Source organism: Rhinolophus hipposideros, assembly GCF_964194185.1.
Source record: "Rhinolophus hipposideros genome assembly, chromosome: 2".
Classification (NCBI taxonomy): Eukaryota; Metazoa; Chordata; class Mammalia; order Chiroptera; family Rhinolophidae; genus Rhinolophus; species Rhinolophus hipposideros.
In genome coordinates this window covers 9390236-9406071 of record NC_138048.1, presented here as the reverse complement: position 1 = coordinate 9406071, position 15836 = coordinate 9390236, and the positions used below count along the sequence as shown (strand labels likewise).

General features: G+C 38.8%; 1 protein-coding gene across 6 annotated transcripts in view; it reads right to left on the bottom strand.

The window, feature by feature from the left end:
* RNF13 (ring finger protein 13) overlaps positions 1–15836 on the bottom strand; it is a 124525-nt gene that overhangs the window by 97433 nt on the left and 11256 nt on the right. The window lies entirely within an intron of this gene.

Genomic DNA, 15836 nt, shown 5'->3' with positions numbered 1-15836 from the left:
GGTGGTCTCCCAAACAGGACGCATGCCCATCGGATACCCAACAAAATCTCCACAACATTATAGAATACCTTCCCCAAATTATTTTTTAAAAAAACAACAACAACAAAAACAAAAACAAAAACAAAAACAAACAAACAAAAAAAAAACCCCGAGGCCATCTTGTGGTCACCAGCTGCCTCCAAATCCCTTCACCTTTCCCCTTATCCCCAACCCCCTCCCACACACCCATCTAACCACTCTCGGTTTTTTCTCCGCGTCCCCAAAACTGTCTCTGATTAGTTCATTCGCATAGTCTTTTCTTTAGATTCCATATATAAGTGAGATCATATGGTACTTGTCTTTCTCTTTCTGACTTATTTCACTTAACATAATGTTCTCTAGATCCATCCATGTTGCTGCAAATGATAAGATTTCTTTCTTCTTTATGGCTGCGTAATACTCCATTGTATAAATGTACCACAGCTTCTTAATCCAGTCATCTACCGATGGGCATTTCGGTTGTTTCCATATCTTGGCTATTGTGTAAACTGTCATTTTCTCTTTTAAAGCACTCAATTATACTCAAAAGATTCCTTCTCACAACCTAGTCCTTAGTTATTATTGCTATAAACGTCAAAGGTAGCAGCCATTTGGGCTCTAAGGCATGTGCATCAGTTGGCAACAGTCATGCACCACTTGATGAAGGAGATATGTTCTGAAAAATGTGATGGTAGGTGATTTCGTTGCTGTGAGAACATCACAGAGTGTATTTACACAAACCTAAATGGTACCGTGTTTCGCTGAAAATAAGATCTAGCTGGACAATTAGCTCTAATGCGTCTTCTGGAGCAAAAATTCATAAGACGTGGAGTTATATTACATTACACTATTATATATAGTCTTATATATATATAAGACATATATATATATAAGACATATATATATAAGTCTTATATATAGTAAAACATATATAGTCTTATATATAGTAAAATAAGACCAGATCTTATATTAATTTTTGCTCCAAAAGACGCATTAGAGCTGACTGTCCGGCTAGGTCTTATCTTCGGGGAAACACGGTATACGTAGCCTACCACACACTTGGGCTATATGGTACAGTCTACCACACATATTCTACAAACCTGTGCAGCACAAAACTGTACTGAACACTGTAAGCAACTGTAACATAATGGTATGTATTTGTACATCTAAACATATCTAAATATAGAAAAGGTACAGTATAAGAGATTAAAATGGCACAGCTGTATAGGACACTTCCCATAAAAGGAGCTTGCAGGACTGGAAGTCACTCTGGGTGAGTCAGTCAGTTTTCCATAGTTGCTGTACCAGTTTACATCCCCATCAACAGTGTATAAGGGTTCCTTTTTCTCCACTTCTCCAACACTTGTTTATTACTTGTCTTGTTGATAACAGCCATTCTTACTGGTGTGAATTGGTATCTCATTGTGGTTTTGATTTGCATTTCCCTAACACCTAATGAAGCTGATCGTCTTTTCTTATATCTTTTGGCCATTTGTATGTCTGTTCAGGTTCTCTGCCTGAACCTGTAATTTTTTAATTGGATAATTTCTTTTATTGTTGTTGAGTTGTACGAGTTTTTTATGTATTTTGGATATTAGCCCCTTATTGGAAGTGTTGTTTGCAAATATCTTCTCCCATTCAGTTGAGTGCCTCTTTCTTTTCCTGATAGTTTCTTTTGCTGTGCAGAAGCTTTTTAGTTTGATATAGTCCCATTCATTTACTTTTGCTTTTACTTCGCTTGCCTTTGAAGTCAAATTCATAAAATCCTCTTTGAACCTAAGGTCCGTAAGTTTAGTGTGTACGCGTTCTTCTATGCTGTTTATTGTTTTAGGTCTTATATTTAGACTTTTGATCCATTTTGAGTTAATTTTGGTGTATGGTGACAGCAGTCTAGTTTCTTTTGCATGTGCATTTCCAATTGTCCCAGCACCATTTATTGAAGGCACTTTCTTTTCTCCGTTGAATGCTGTTGGCTCCTTTGTCAAAAATTATTTGCTCATATATATATGGATTTATTTCTAGGTTCTCAATTCTGTTCCATCGATCTGTGTGTGTTTATCTGCCAATATGACGCTGTTTGATTGTTATCGCTGTGTAGTATAATTTGAAGTCAGGAAGTGTGATATCTCTGATCTTGTTCTTTTTTCTTAAGATTGCTTGGGCTATTCAGCGTCTTTTCTGATTCCATACAAATCTGATAATTTTTTGTTCTATTTCCTTAACTAATGCCACTGAGATTTTGATGGGGATTATATTAAAACTGTATATTGCTTTGGATAATATGGCCATTTTAACTATGTTGATTCTTTCAATCCATGAATATGGAATATCTTTCCATTTCTTTGTGTCTTCTGCAATTTCTAATAATAAAGCTGGACAATCAGTTTTCAGTGCATAGATCCTTCACATCCTTTGTTAAGTTTACGCCTCAGTATTTTATTCTTTTAGTTGCAATTTCAAAAGGAATTGTTTTCATTTCTTTTTCTAAAATTTCTTTGTTAGTACATAGGACATAATGAATTTTTGTACACTACCTTTGCATCCTGCAACTTTACTGTACTTGTTTATTGTTTCTAATAGTTTTTGGTGGGATCTTTAGGGTTTTCCATGTAAAGAATCATGTCATCTGCAGAAAGTGACAATTTGACTTCTTCATTCTCAATTTGGGTACCTTTTATTTCTTTCTATTGCCTGATTGCTCTGGCAAGGACTTCCAATATTATTTTGAATAACAGTGGTGAGAGTGGGCATCTTTGCGCTGTTCCTGATCTTAGAGGAAAAGCTTTCAGGTTTTCACCATTAAGGTTGATATTAGCTGAGGTTTTATCATATATAGCCTTTATTAAGTACTTTCCTTCTATACTCATTTTATTAAGCTATATAATCATAAGAGAACATTGTGTCTTGTCAAATACTCTTTCTGCATCTACTGATATGGTCATGATTTTTATCCTTTATTTTATGTGGTGTATGACACTGATCAATTTACATATGTTGAACCATCCTTGTGCTCCTGGAATGAACACCACTTGGTTGTGATGTATAATCTTTTTAACGTATTGTTGTATTCAATTTGTTAGTATTTTATTTAGGATTTTTGTATCTGTATTCACCAGAGATACTGGTCTGTAGTTTTCTTGTGTTGTATCTACAATGTTTTGGTATCAGGGTAATGTTGGCCTCATAAAATGAGTAAGGAAGTATTGTCTCTTCTTTAACTTTTTGAAATAGTTCGAGAAAGACAGGTATTAAATCATCTTTGAATGGTAGAATTCACTAGTAAAGCCACGTGGTCCTAGACTTTTGCTTTTTGAGAGGTTTCTGATGATTGATTCAATTTCCTTGCTGTTTATCAGTCTATTTAGGTTTGCTAGTTCATTGTGACTCAGTCTAGGAAGGTTGTATATTTCTAAGAACTTGTCCATTCTTCTAGGTTATTAAATTTGGTGGCATAAAGTCTTTCATAGTATTCTTGTATGATCTTTTGTATTTCTGTGGTATCGGTCGTAACTTCTTTCATTTCTGATTTTGTTTATTTGAGTTTTTTCTCTTTTCTCTTCAGTGAATTTATTGTCAATTCTATTAATCTTTACAAAGAACCAGCTCTTTGTTGTATTAATTCTTTCAATTGTCTTTCTGTTCTCTATTTCATTTAATTCTGCTCTAATTTTTATTTCCTACCTTCTGCTGACTTTGGGCTTCATTTGTTCTTTTTCTAGTTCTTTAAGATGTAATGCTAGGTTATTTATTTGGCATTTTTTTTGTTTCTTGAGATAGGCCTGTAATGATACAAACTTCCTGCTTTGGCTGCATCCCAAAAATTTTTATAAATTGTGTTTTCATTTTCATTTATTTTTATGTAGCTTTGATTTCTCCTTTGATTTCGTCTTTGACCCAGTCATTCTTTAGTAGCAAGTTGTTTAATCTCTACATATGTGTGCCTTTTCCCACTTTGTTTTTGCAGTTGATCTCCAATTTCAAAGCCTTAGTCGGAGAATATACTTCATATGATTTTAACCTTCTTGAATTTGTTGAGGTTAGTTTTGTGTCCCAACCTATGGTCTATCCTCGAGACTGTTCCACGTGCACTAGAAAAGAATGTAGTCTGATGTTCAAGGATGAAAGGCTCTGTAAATGTAGATTATGTCCACTTGGTCTAAGACGTCACTTAAGGCTGCTAGTTCCTTATTGATTTTCTGCTTGGATGATCTATCCATAGCTGTCAATGGTGTATTTTAGGTCCTCAACTATAATTGTGTTTTTGTCAATTTCTACCTTTAGTTCTGTTAGTAGTTGCTTTATATATTTTGGTGCTCCCTCACTGGGAGCACATATATTGATGAGTGTTATGTCTTCTTGACACATTGTCCATTTTATCTTATGAAATGTCCACCATTGTCTCATTACCTTTTTTATTTTTAAGTCTATTTCGTCAGATATAAGTATGGTTATAACTGTGTTTTTTTCTGGATTCCATTTGCTTGGAGTATCATTTTCCATCCTTTCATTTTGAGTCTATATTTGTCCTTGTAACTGAGATGTGTCTATTAACGGCAGCATATGGTTGGGTTTAATTTTTTGATCCAATCTGTTACTCTGTGCCTTTTTATTGGTGAGTTCAGTCCATTTACATTTAGGGTGACTGATATATAAGGATTTCCTATAGCAATTTTATCTTTTGTTTTCTGGTAGCTCAGTGTCTCCATTGTTTCTTTGCCTTTGTTTCTGAGTTATTTTAGTTTGGTGGTATTGTAGAATTTTTTTCCTCTGTTTCCTCTTTTTTTATGTTATGAGTCTCAGTTCTTTTTTAGAATGGTTACCATTAAGTGTACATAAAAGACAGTTTCATACAAACAGTAGTCCTTTATCTCAGCATGCATCTTATCTCCATTCCCTTTTGCAAATTCAGGCATTTAGCTTCTCTTCTTTAATGCTTTTGTTGTCACAAATTATCCCTACTTATGTTGTTAATTCATTTCTGAGTTACAGTAGCAAACTGTCCTCTTCTTTTTCTTTTTTTATGCCTTTATATACTTTAACCTCTACATTATATTTAGGTGTATAGTGCCCTATTCTGAGTAGGGTTTGCCATTTCCTGCTTGTTTGTCTGTTAGTCATCTTACTCATAGTTTTGCATCCTTCTTTTTGTTTTAGGTAGAATAACCCCCTTCACAGTATTGCCTATAATGCGGGCCTTGTGGTTCAAAAGTCCCTCAGCTTCTGTATCTGGAAAGGTCTTTATTACTCCTTCATAGCTAAAGGATAACTTTGCTGAACATATTGTTCTTCGCTGGTAGTTTCTCTCTTTCAAAAGTTTAAATATTTGATTCCACTCCCCCTAGCTTGTAGAGTTTCTGCTGAAAACTCTGATAATAATCTAATGGGCTTTCCTTTATAGGTTACTGTCTTCTTTTCCCTGGCTGCCTTGAAAATTCTTTGTCATTAACTTTTGACAGTTTCAGTAAAACGCGCCTTGGAGAAGGCTTTTCTTTATTGAGATAATTAGGAGTTCTGTTTGCTTCTTGGATTTGAGGACCCAGTTCTTTCCATAGGTTTGGGATGTTCTCTTCAACTATATTTGTTTGAATAGGCTCTCTGCTCCTTTCTACTTCTCTTGTTCTGGTACACTCATTATTCTTGCATTGCTCTTTCTGATGGAATCACATACCGTGTTTCCCTGAAAATAAGACCTAGTTGGATAATCAGTTCTAATGCATCTTTTGGAGCAAAAATTAATATAAGATTCAGTCTTATTTTAATATAAGACCAGGTCTTATATAATGATATATGATATGATATCATGATATGGGATATGGGATGGGGTATGGGGTGTGGGATGGGGTGTGGGGTGTGGGATGGGGTGTGGGGTGTGGGATGGGGTGTGGGATGGGGTATGGGGTGTGGGATGGGGTATGGGGTGTGGGATGGGGTATGGGGTGTGGGATGGGGTATGGGGTGTGGGATGGGGTATGGGGTGTGGGATGGGGTATGGGGTGTGGGATGGGGTATGGGGTGTGGGATGGGGTATGGGGTAGGGGATGGGGGATGGGCTGGGGTATGGGGTATGGGCTGGGGTATGGGGTATGGGCTGGGGTATGGGGTATGGGCTGGGGTATGGGGTATGGGATGGGGTATGGGGTATGGGATGGGGTATGGGATGGGGTATGGGGTATGGGATGGGGTATGGGGTATGGGATGGGGTATGGGGTATGGGATGGGGTATGGGATGGGGTATGGGATGGGGGATGGGGTATGGGATGGGGTATGGGATGGGGGATGGGGTATGGGATGGGGTATGGGGTATGGGATGGGGTATGGGGTATGGGATGGGGTATGGGGTATGGGATGGGGTATGGGGTATGGGATGGGGTATGGGGTATGGGATGGGGTATGGGGTATGGGATGGGGTATGGGGTATGGGATGGGGTATGGGGTATGGGATGGGGTATGGGGTATGGGATGGGGTATGGGGTATGGGGTATGGGATGGGGGATGGGGGATGGGGTATGGGATGGGGTATGGGGTATGGGATGGGATATGGGGTATGGGATGGGATATGGGGTATGGGATGGGATATGGGATATGGGATGGGATATGGGATATGGGATGGGATATGGGATATGGGATGGGATATGGGATATGGGATGAGATATAGGATATTGGATGGGATGGGATGGGATGGGATGGGATGGGATGGGATGGGATGGGATGGGATATACCAGGTCTTATATTAATTTTTGCTCCAAAACATGCCTTAGAGCTGATTCTCCAGCTAGGTCTAAAACATGCATTAGAGCTGATTATCCATCTAGGTCTTATTTTCGGGGAAACACGGTAATTCTTGTAGAGTTCTTACATTTCTTTTAACTCTCAAATCTCTCTTCTTCCATCTAAGTTATTTCCAGATTTCTATCTTCAATATCACTAATTCATTCTTCCAACTTGTCAGCTCTATTTCCTAAGCTCACTATTTCATTCTTCATCTCTTTTATTGAGTTCTTCAGCTCCAGATTTTTATTTGGTTCTTTTTTAAAATGTCAATCTCTTTGGTGTTCATTTTGTTCATTAATTTTATTTCTGAGTTCATTAAATTGCCTATTTGATTTTCCTTGCAACTCACTAAGTTTTTTTCAGAACTGCAATCTTGAATTCTCTGTCATTTAAATCATGTATTTCCATTTCTTTAAGCTTATTTTCTGGAGATTTTTTTCATTCTCTGAGCTGCCTTATCACCTTGGTGGTTCAGTGCAACTGACAGATTATTTCTCCTCCTAGGCATTTATGGGAATGAGTTCTGCAGCAGGTTTATATGAAGAAGTCTTTCTTTTGTTTTCCAGTAGGTAACGCTTGAGCATTTTATTTCCTCTTGCACTATTCCAGATTCTCGCAGTGGAAGATTCCCTGGGGAGGTAGGCATCTCCTCTGTGACCAGACTGCCTTGGTCTCAAGGTACCACCCCCGTAGGAGAATTTGGTGGGTAATGAGGTTCTGAGCCCCTGAAATACCTGTGTTGCCCCTCCAGACAGACACAGTGCTGTGCTGCCTGAACTGTCTCTCGTGCCCCTGCTGGGATCAGCTGTGAAGGATCGGGATGGGGTGGGCTGGGAGAGTCTGCTGGTGTGTTTATGGCTTTGTTCTGCTCTGAGTAATGGTGACTACCTGACCATAGTTGCTTCACCCCTGTATGTGCTCCCTTGTCCTGGGATTAGCCACAGTATGTGTCTGCCACTCAGGAACTTTCTCTCCAGTTCCCAGTGCTGTAAATAATCTGCTCTTTAACCCGCCATTCACTGCTACAGTTTTTTTTCTGGGGCCTGCTGTTAGCTCTCCTGGGAGAGTGCAGGGAGGCAAGCTCTAGGAGGGAGGCAGCCAGGCTCTGTGGCCTTGTTTTCTGCCTGGCAGTGAGGGCTGTTAGACCACAGCTGTGGCACTTCTGTATTCAGTCTCTGCCCCAATCGCTGAGTTCAGCCATATTATACGCTGATCACTCAAACAGGAATGCTCCAGGCCACAGAAAGTGCATCTGCAGCCTCAATCCTCCCCTTTCCTGGGACCCACAGTGAGCTCCAGGCTGCATCCACAGCAGCTGTCTCTGCTCTTTTCCCTTCCCTCCTCCTATTTGCCCTGATTCACCCACCTTCAGATGTTTCGATGTGCAGATCTCTCAGACCTGTTTGTGTGTTGTGAAGGGAGTCTTCTGAATTATAGCTGTTCAATTTGTGGTGACTTCAAGGGGAAACCCCTCATGCAGCCATGTTTCTCAGCTCAACTCTTCTATAATAAGACTTAGCTTAAGACACAAACACATTACACAATCATACAAAAATATCCTTTCTTTATATCTTATTCTATAAGCTTTTTTCTATTTTAAAATCTTTTTTAATGTTTTAAACATTTTTGTTAAAAACTAAGACACACACACACACACACACACACACACACACACTAGCCTATGCCTACACAGGGTCAGGATCATTAATATCACTGTCTCCCACCTCCACATCCTGTCCCACTGGAAGGTCTTCAGGGGCAATAACATGCATGGAGTTGCCATCTCCTATGGTAACAATGTCTTCTTCTGGAATGCCTCCTGAAGCACCTGCCTGAAGCTTTTCTTGAGGAGGTGTCACTCTTTTTTAGAAATATATCCCTGGTGATTTGCTTGAAGCAGATAATGCCCCATGAACATTACTCTCTGTTTATGACAACCTTTTGGTGTTGGGGGTCCATGTTTTCTTACTTTTTAAGGGACCTGAGTGGAGAACAAGAACCATCACTAATTTTCCACTTTTGTAGTCCTTAATCACTTCTAATTTCATTTCCAGGTCAATCAGTCAACATGGCTTCTTACTCGCAACATTAGCAGTGTATTTTATATGCTTAACGGATACTATGAGATTAAATAAAGCACAAGATAAAATGCTGCCACCAAGAGATGGGGTAAACAGGAGATGTCTGAGGCTGCTACCAGCATAACATAACATACTGTTTTACAGCAAACTTGTTTTTATAAGTAGAAAGAGTACACTCTAAAACAATTTTAAAAATAGTATAATAAATACATAAACCAGTAACATAGTCGTTATCAATTATTAATTATTAATATCAATTGGTAGCCATAATTATCAAACATTCTGTACACAGTTTTACGTGCTATACTACTGACACCATAGTGGAGCTGTTGACACAAGCATCACCACAAACGCATGAGTAATGCGACATACTACAACATCACTAGGCAACAGAAATTTTTCAGCTCCATTGTAATCTTACGGAACTACTGTCATATATGTGGTCTGTCATTGACCAAAACATCTTTATGCAGTACGTGACTATACATCACAACCAATCACAGATGACAGCTTGGGGAACTGTGATGCCATGGATTACTAGCATTCCTTGTCCACTGGCTAGGAGATCAGTCAGCACTGTGCTCAGGCCCAAAGGCATGACCTAACTAATACCAACACCTCAAACACCTAGAACCCCTCTAGGCACCAAATCAGTAAGAGTTCAATCAACAGACAGAAACTACACAGTAAATTAAACAGAGAGTGTTTGACATAAATAATTGTTAAATTATGATAGGATACCGTGTTTCCCCGTAAATAAGACCTAGCCAGACAATCAGCTCTAATGCATCTTTTGGAGCAAAAATTAATATAAGACCTGGTCCTATTTTATTGTAATATAAGACGAGATCTAATATAATGTAATGTAATGTAATGTAACATAATAATATAATGTAAGACCCAGTCTTATGTATAACCGGGTCTTACATAAGACCGGGTCTTATATTAATTTTTGCTCCAGAAGATACATTAGAGTTGACTGTCCGGCTAGGTCTTATTTTCAGGGAAACACAGTAGTAACTATAAAGACATAACAGGATAGTAAGGGTCAGGAAAGAGGGATGCCAAAGGGTCATGAGGAAACTCTGGGAGTGATGGTTATGGCCATTAACTTCATTACGGTGATGGTTTCACAGTTATAACTCAAATATCTAAATATCGCAAAGCTTTGCAAACACACACGTTAAATACGTACTTTAATATATGTCAATTATAAGTCAATAAAGCTGTTTTTAATTTGGTAAAGAAAAATAATAAACTATGATGAAAAAAAAATAACCTGAGGAAAAATACCCAAAAGGGATAAACCTAGAAAAAGGGTCCCCTGGAAGGCTGGGGTTTCTGATTGGTGGAGGTATGGGTGAAGCATACGAGATAACAAAGAATCTCACTGGGTTGTCCAAAAGCAGAGCTGGTGCAATTTTACCAGGCAAGTAGAAAACAATCCTCTGGAGTACAGGCAAGGGGAGGCTGGTGGGCAGTCAGGACACTGCTGCAGGTACAATGCCTGCAATGCACAATATCCATGTCAAGAGAACTGCAGGGAACTATTCCCCTGCAGTTCTATTCCCCTGCAGGGGTGTAGGCAAGCCAAGGCAGGCAAGCAGGCACGCAGACGTAATCCAGACACTGCAGGCATGAGGCTAAGGTGGGCAGCGTCCATTTCAGAAGGCCTATGGCAAGGTGGTCACCAGTCTACACTGGGGCTACAAGATCACTGAAGCCCCGTGTTTTCTAGGTCCATGGCTGAGGCAGAGAACCACCAGATATCCCCTCCCACATGTACTGCTGACAGACCACGCAGCGGGAGCAAGGAAAAAGAAAACAGCTCATGGGAACTAAGAAGGAAAAAACTCCTTCTTCTCGTAAGTTCCCTCTAGAACTTTCCCCCTCTAATATCTGATATGCGTAACATGCCTCTTGGTAAAGGAAAAATCCTTAAGAGTCCAGTACATTATGCAGAACAGGTATTGAAGGGTGAACTTGGAGCAGAAAGAAAATTAATTGATAACTGACAGTTATTTTTTTTTAACAGTATTTAAATAAGGCAGTGCTTTTCTCACTTAACAACAGGGAAAAGAGGTAAGTGAATAATATTTGGCCATTACTGTGTTATCAAGATCCAATATCTCAAAAAGGCGCCCACTGTCTCTTTGAAGTATCATTTATTTTTAAGTCACACTAATTTCTTATTTTAGTCTTGGATATTATCCATGTGTGTTTTAAAATAAAAATGTTTTAAATTGTACAATAATTGATTGTTATGTATATTAGCTTCTAGAGGCTGCCCACATTCTTTGGCTTGTGACCCCTTTCTCCATCTTCAAAGCCAGTGATGGCGGGTGGATTCTTTTTCACATCACATTATTCCAAACTCCTCTTCTGCCTCTTCCTTCTACTTTTAAGGACACTTATTAAACTGGGCCTACCAGATAATCCAGAATAATCTTCTTACCCAAAAGTCCTTAACCACTTGCAAAGTTCCTTTTGCCACATTAGGTAACATAGTCACAGGTTCCAGGTATTAAAATATGGACATCTTTTCAGGGAAACGGGGGTCATTATTCTGTCTACTATAGTAAGTATCCCATTTCTCATCAAAATTTCAATTCATTCATTTATACGGTATCGATTGCTGTTTTATTCAATGTTTTATAATATAGTAGTTATTATTTGGATGCCCAATTGTTCCCAGTTTGGCCAGAGGAGGCCCATTCAAAAGGCCCCTGTGTGTTTTTGACAAGTTCCCATCATTCTGAAACACTTATTGTTTTCCGGCACAAGATTTTCCAGTCCCATCCTGTACTTTTTCCGGACCCAGCCCTGAAATGAGCCATTTCTCCAAGGAAAATATCCTTGTTTGTAGGAATCTTACACTCAAGTATTTGGTGAATATAGAGCATCAGGTCAACTTACTATCAAATGATTAAGGTGTGCATGGGGGGAAGGTCTCTGGACTGATCTTACAACTTTTCTGGTACTTTGTGATTCCATCAAAATAAAAAACATTATTTTATTTTAATAATAGAATGTCTTCCAAAATTCAAAATAAATTAGTTGGGGCTTGTCTAAACATTACTAGTGGAGATAACTGAAAATTTACCAGCTATAAAAATCACTGTGATTTCTCTCAGAACCTGACAAACTGAATTTAGTTTTTCAAGTGTAATGGCAAAGACTATAATGAGAACTGTAATATAAGAGATCAAAGGTCTAATCCTGGCTCCATCATTTACTGACTAAAGTTAATGCCACTGTAATTAGCCTCTAATCTTCAGACATTATTCATTATGTTGATATCTAAAAAGGTTTATGACTTTTCTTCTAATACTAAAAATAAAGCTCATTGGAAGGTATAGATGAAATATTGATTACCCATAATGTTAACATTTACAGGTAACATGAGTATTTGTCCTCGTGTGTTATATAGTTTGTTCTCATAGGTTCTAATTAACCTTGCTCTCCCAGCCTCACTTTCAGCTCTCCTTCTGCACTGCCACCAGATGACCTATAATGGCCCCCCTCACCTACCATACAAGGCACAAAGGCAACAGCTTGTAGTATACTTCTTAACTAGCTGTCAGAATTTCTTGAAGTCTAATCTCATATCCTATGTCATTCATTTCACTCACAGTGCTTCTCATTCTCTGATCCAACCACGAGTGAGTCTTCATCCCATGCATATTTTATCTCATTTGTACCACACTGTATTATGATTTGCATGCTTTACTTAAAGCTGTATCATTTTCCCTTGTTATTAAAACTCTTCATAAGCATTCTGTTAACAGCTGCTTAACGTTACATTATATGGCTAAATCACGTCTTTGTCTATTCCCCTACTGTTCAATATTAAATTGAACCCAACTACAAATTCCGTAATAAATAACAAATAATTCTATGATAAATATAAATCTCCACATCTCTCATTATTTTCTTAGGATTGATTCTTAGATGTGAAATCACAATGCCAAAGAAACATTTTTAAACTTTATACACATTGCCAAAATGCTGTCTAGAAAATATGTTCCTCTTTGTGTTTCCATATAAATGTGCATTTCATTGCATTGATTATCCTTTTCTCATCATTGTTGGTGTTAGGTGAAGTTACAAATGATAAAACCAGCTAATGTTTCTTGAATGCTTACTATACTCTGGCAAAGTACTGAACATGCATTACTTCCTTTAATCCTCACAACACTATTAACAGAGGTAGGTTCTACTATTTTTCCACAAAGATAGGAAACTGAGAGTTACATTAATAACATATAATAGTGCCTGTATCAAGTCCTTATATCAAGCACTTTATAAATATCCGCTCTTATTTTTTAAGTAACTTGCCCAATGACACCTCTTAAATAGTCGATCCAGGATTCAAATACCGGTCTGTGTCATGAAATGCCAGCCTTTCTAGGGTATTCAGTTATTGTATAAATTTGCATTTCTTTAATTACTGATTGAAATTGTTCACATGTCTATTCATAATGAAATTTTAAGGCTAAATTTAAAAACTTCTTTCAAGGAAAACTAAGAAAAGTAAACTAAAGTATATTAATGATAATTTATATATTCAAATCCTCTTCCATTCCAATCTTATTTTTATCATCCATGGATCTCTAAACCAGATTTGGAGATAAATATGGTTTATCTCTAAGGCTTTCACTGTAACATCAGAATTAAGTCAGTAATAATAATAACGTTTAAAATGAATTATTATATTCATACTTTTCTCTAAGCTTAAAGAAAATAAAATGTTATATCTTCTATTTTAATAGCCAAGTACATGTAATATGTTACCTGGAATACAATAGCGTAAGTATAATTAAATAATCATTTAACACCATGCTAAAAGGACACCCCATATTATTCACATCCATAATAATCACACATCATCGAAATCAAGATTCTTTAGTGTTTCACTTTCTTATTTACCTAGACTGCTAAAAGCAATTAATGCTATACACAAAAACCAGTTGTTTCTATACATCAGCAATGAACAATCCAAAAATGAAACTTAAAAAACAATTATATTTACGTTTAGGTATCCAAAACAAAATACCCAGGAATAAATTGAATCATGGATGTCCAAGACGGTGGCAGCAGGAGGCTGTTGAGCTCACCGCCACCGTGAGCACACTGAAATACACGCGTAGAGAGAGCAATTACTCCTCTGGGACAACTGAAGTACGAATGAACTGTTTCTCGACAACCGAGAGAAGGTAACAGAGAAGGCTGGGAAACTGGGGCGTTCTCAGTGAGCTGCGGGAACTCTCCAGACTGAGGATGCCGGTGAATACCACTGTTTACATCCCGCTCCACTTCCACAGGGCGAGGGGAAGCTCTGTGAGGGTGCTCTGCCGACCTGCAAGGTCACCACAGGGCATTCCCCGCCACTGCAAACAAAAGGAGCAAGAAGACGCAACAGGGCGTCACCACACCCCGGCCTCCATGCCCACAGGCACTCCAGCCAAGCAAGCCAGTGCCCCAGGGACATAGGCCACTGCCCAGCTTCACCCAAACTATCAGAACTACCCAGCACATACAACACAACCCACACAGGTCACTTCTACACAAGATCGCTCTCTATAAAACAAACAAGAGAGACGGTATAAAGAAGGCGGGGAGGGGAGCGCGGGAGCTCTCCGAGAACAGCAGGGATTGCTGGGCATACAGGTGCCAGTGAGAACCATGACCTATGTCCCCCTCCACCCCCACAGGGGAGGCGGGAACTTTACCCAGGTGCTCTGGCCCACCTGCAAGGGCCCAGCAGAGCAGTCCTGGAGACATTGCCAAGCCAGTTATGGCCCTAAACAAAGGGAGCAACAGGATCAACAGAGCTCTATCCATGTACCTGGCCTCCCGCCCAGGCCACTCCAACCCCAGGCAGCAGAGGCACCTTCAGCTCCAACTCCCTGCCAAATGCACCCAGCACACTCAGCCCACACCAAGGCCACTTCCACACAAGGCCATTGTTTTCAAGACTGGGAGAGAGAGCTATTTTGTTTTACTCACATAAAATAAAATGTTCTAAAATGTTCCATATAAGTAAACATGGAAAGTTAAAAAAAAATGAAAACAGAATATCTTTTAAATGAGGAAACAAGAAACATCCCCAGGAAAAACCCTAAGGAAGCAGAAATATAAAGAATTCAAAGAAATAGTCATACAGAATTGTACACCTGAAATCTATGTAATTTCCCTAACAATTGTCACTCCAATAAATTAAAAAAAGAAAAGAAAAAAAAAAGAAATAGTCATAAGAATGCTCACCAAACTTGAGAGTGGAATAGAGAAACTTTGGGACAATTTCAACAGTTAGAAAGTACAATAAAGAACCAAGCAGAGCTGAATACAATAACTGCAATAAAAAATACATTAGCTCATCAGATTAGCTAATAAAGAAGAAGACTAGTCTGGAAGACAAATTTTCGCAGACTAGTAAAAATCAACCAATCAGAACAGCAAAAAAGAATTTCAAAAACATGAGAATAGATTAAGGGATTTCTGGGATAACATCAAACATACAAATATTCACATTATAGACCCTAAAGGAGAAGAAAGAGTGAAAGGAACAGAAACTTTATTTAAAGAAATAATGACTGAAAACATTTCTAACCTGGGACAGAAAACAGACATCCAGGTCCATGAAGCATCCAAACAAGGCGAACCCAACAAGACCCACACCATTTGTAATTCAAATGGCAAAAGTTAAAGAACAATCTTACTTCTTTTCTGGGTTTTGCGGCACAAGGCCTCGTGAGCGGCAAAGTCTCCCGTGATCCCTTCCACAAGGCAGTGTGGAAGTCCTGCATGAAAACCAGTGCAAAGCACCAGTTTTTGGAGACAATGGAGCTGCAGATCAGCGTGAAGAACTAGGAAGGACAGATGCTTCTCAGGCACCACCAGGCTTAGATTCACTCTCCACCCCCAGTTTTCCGTCTATGTTCTGGGGACCAGCAGCACTGTGAT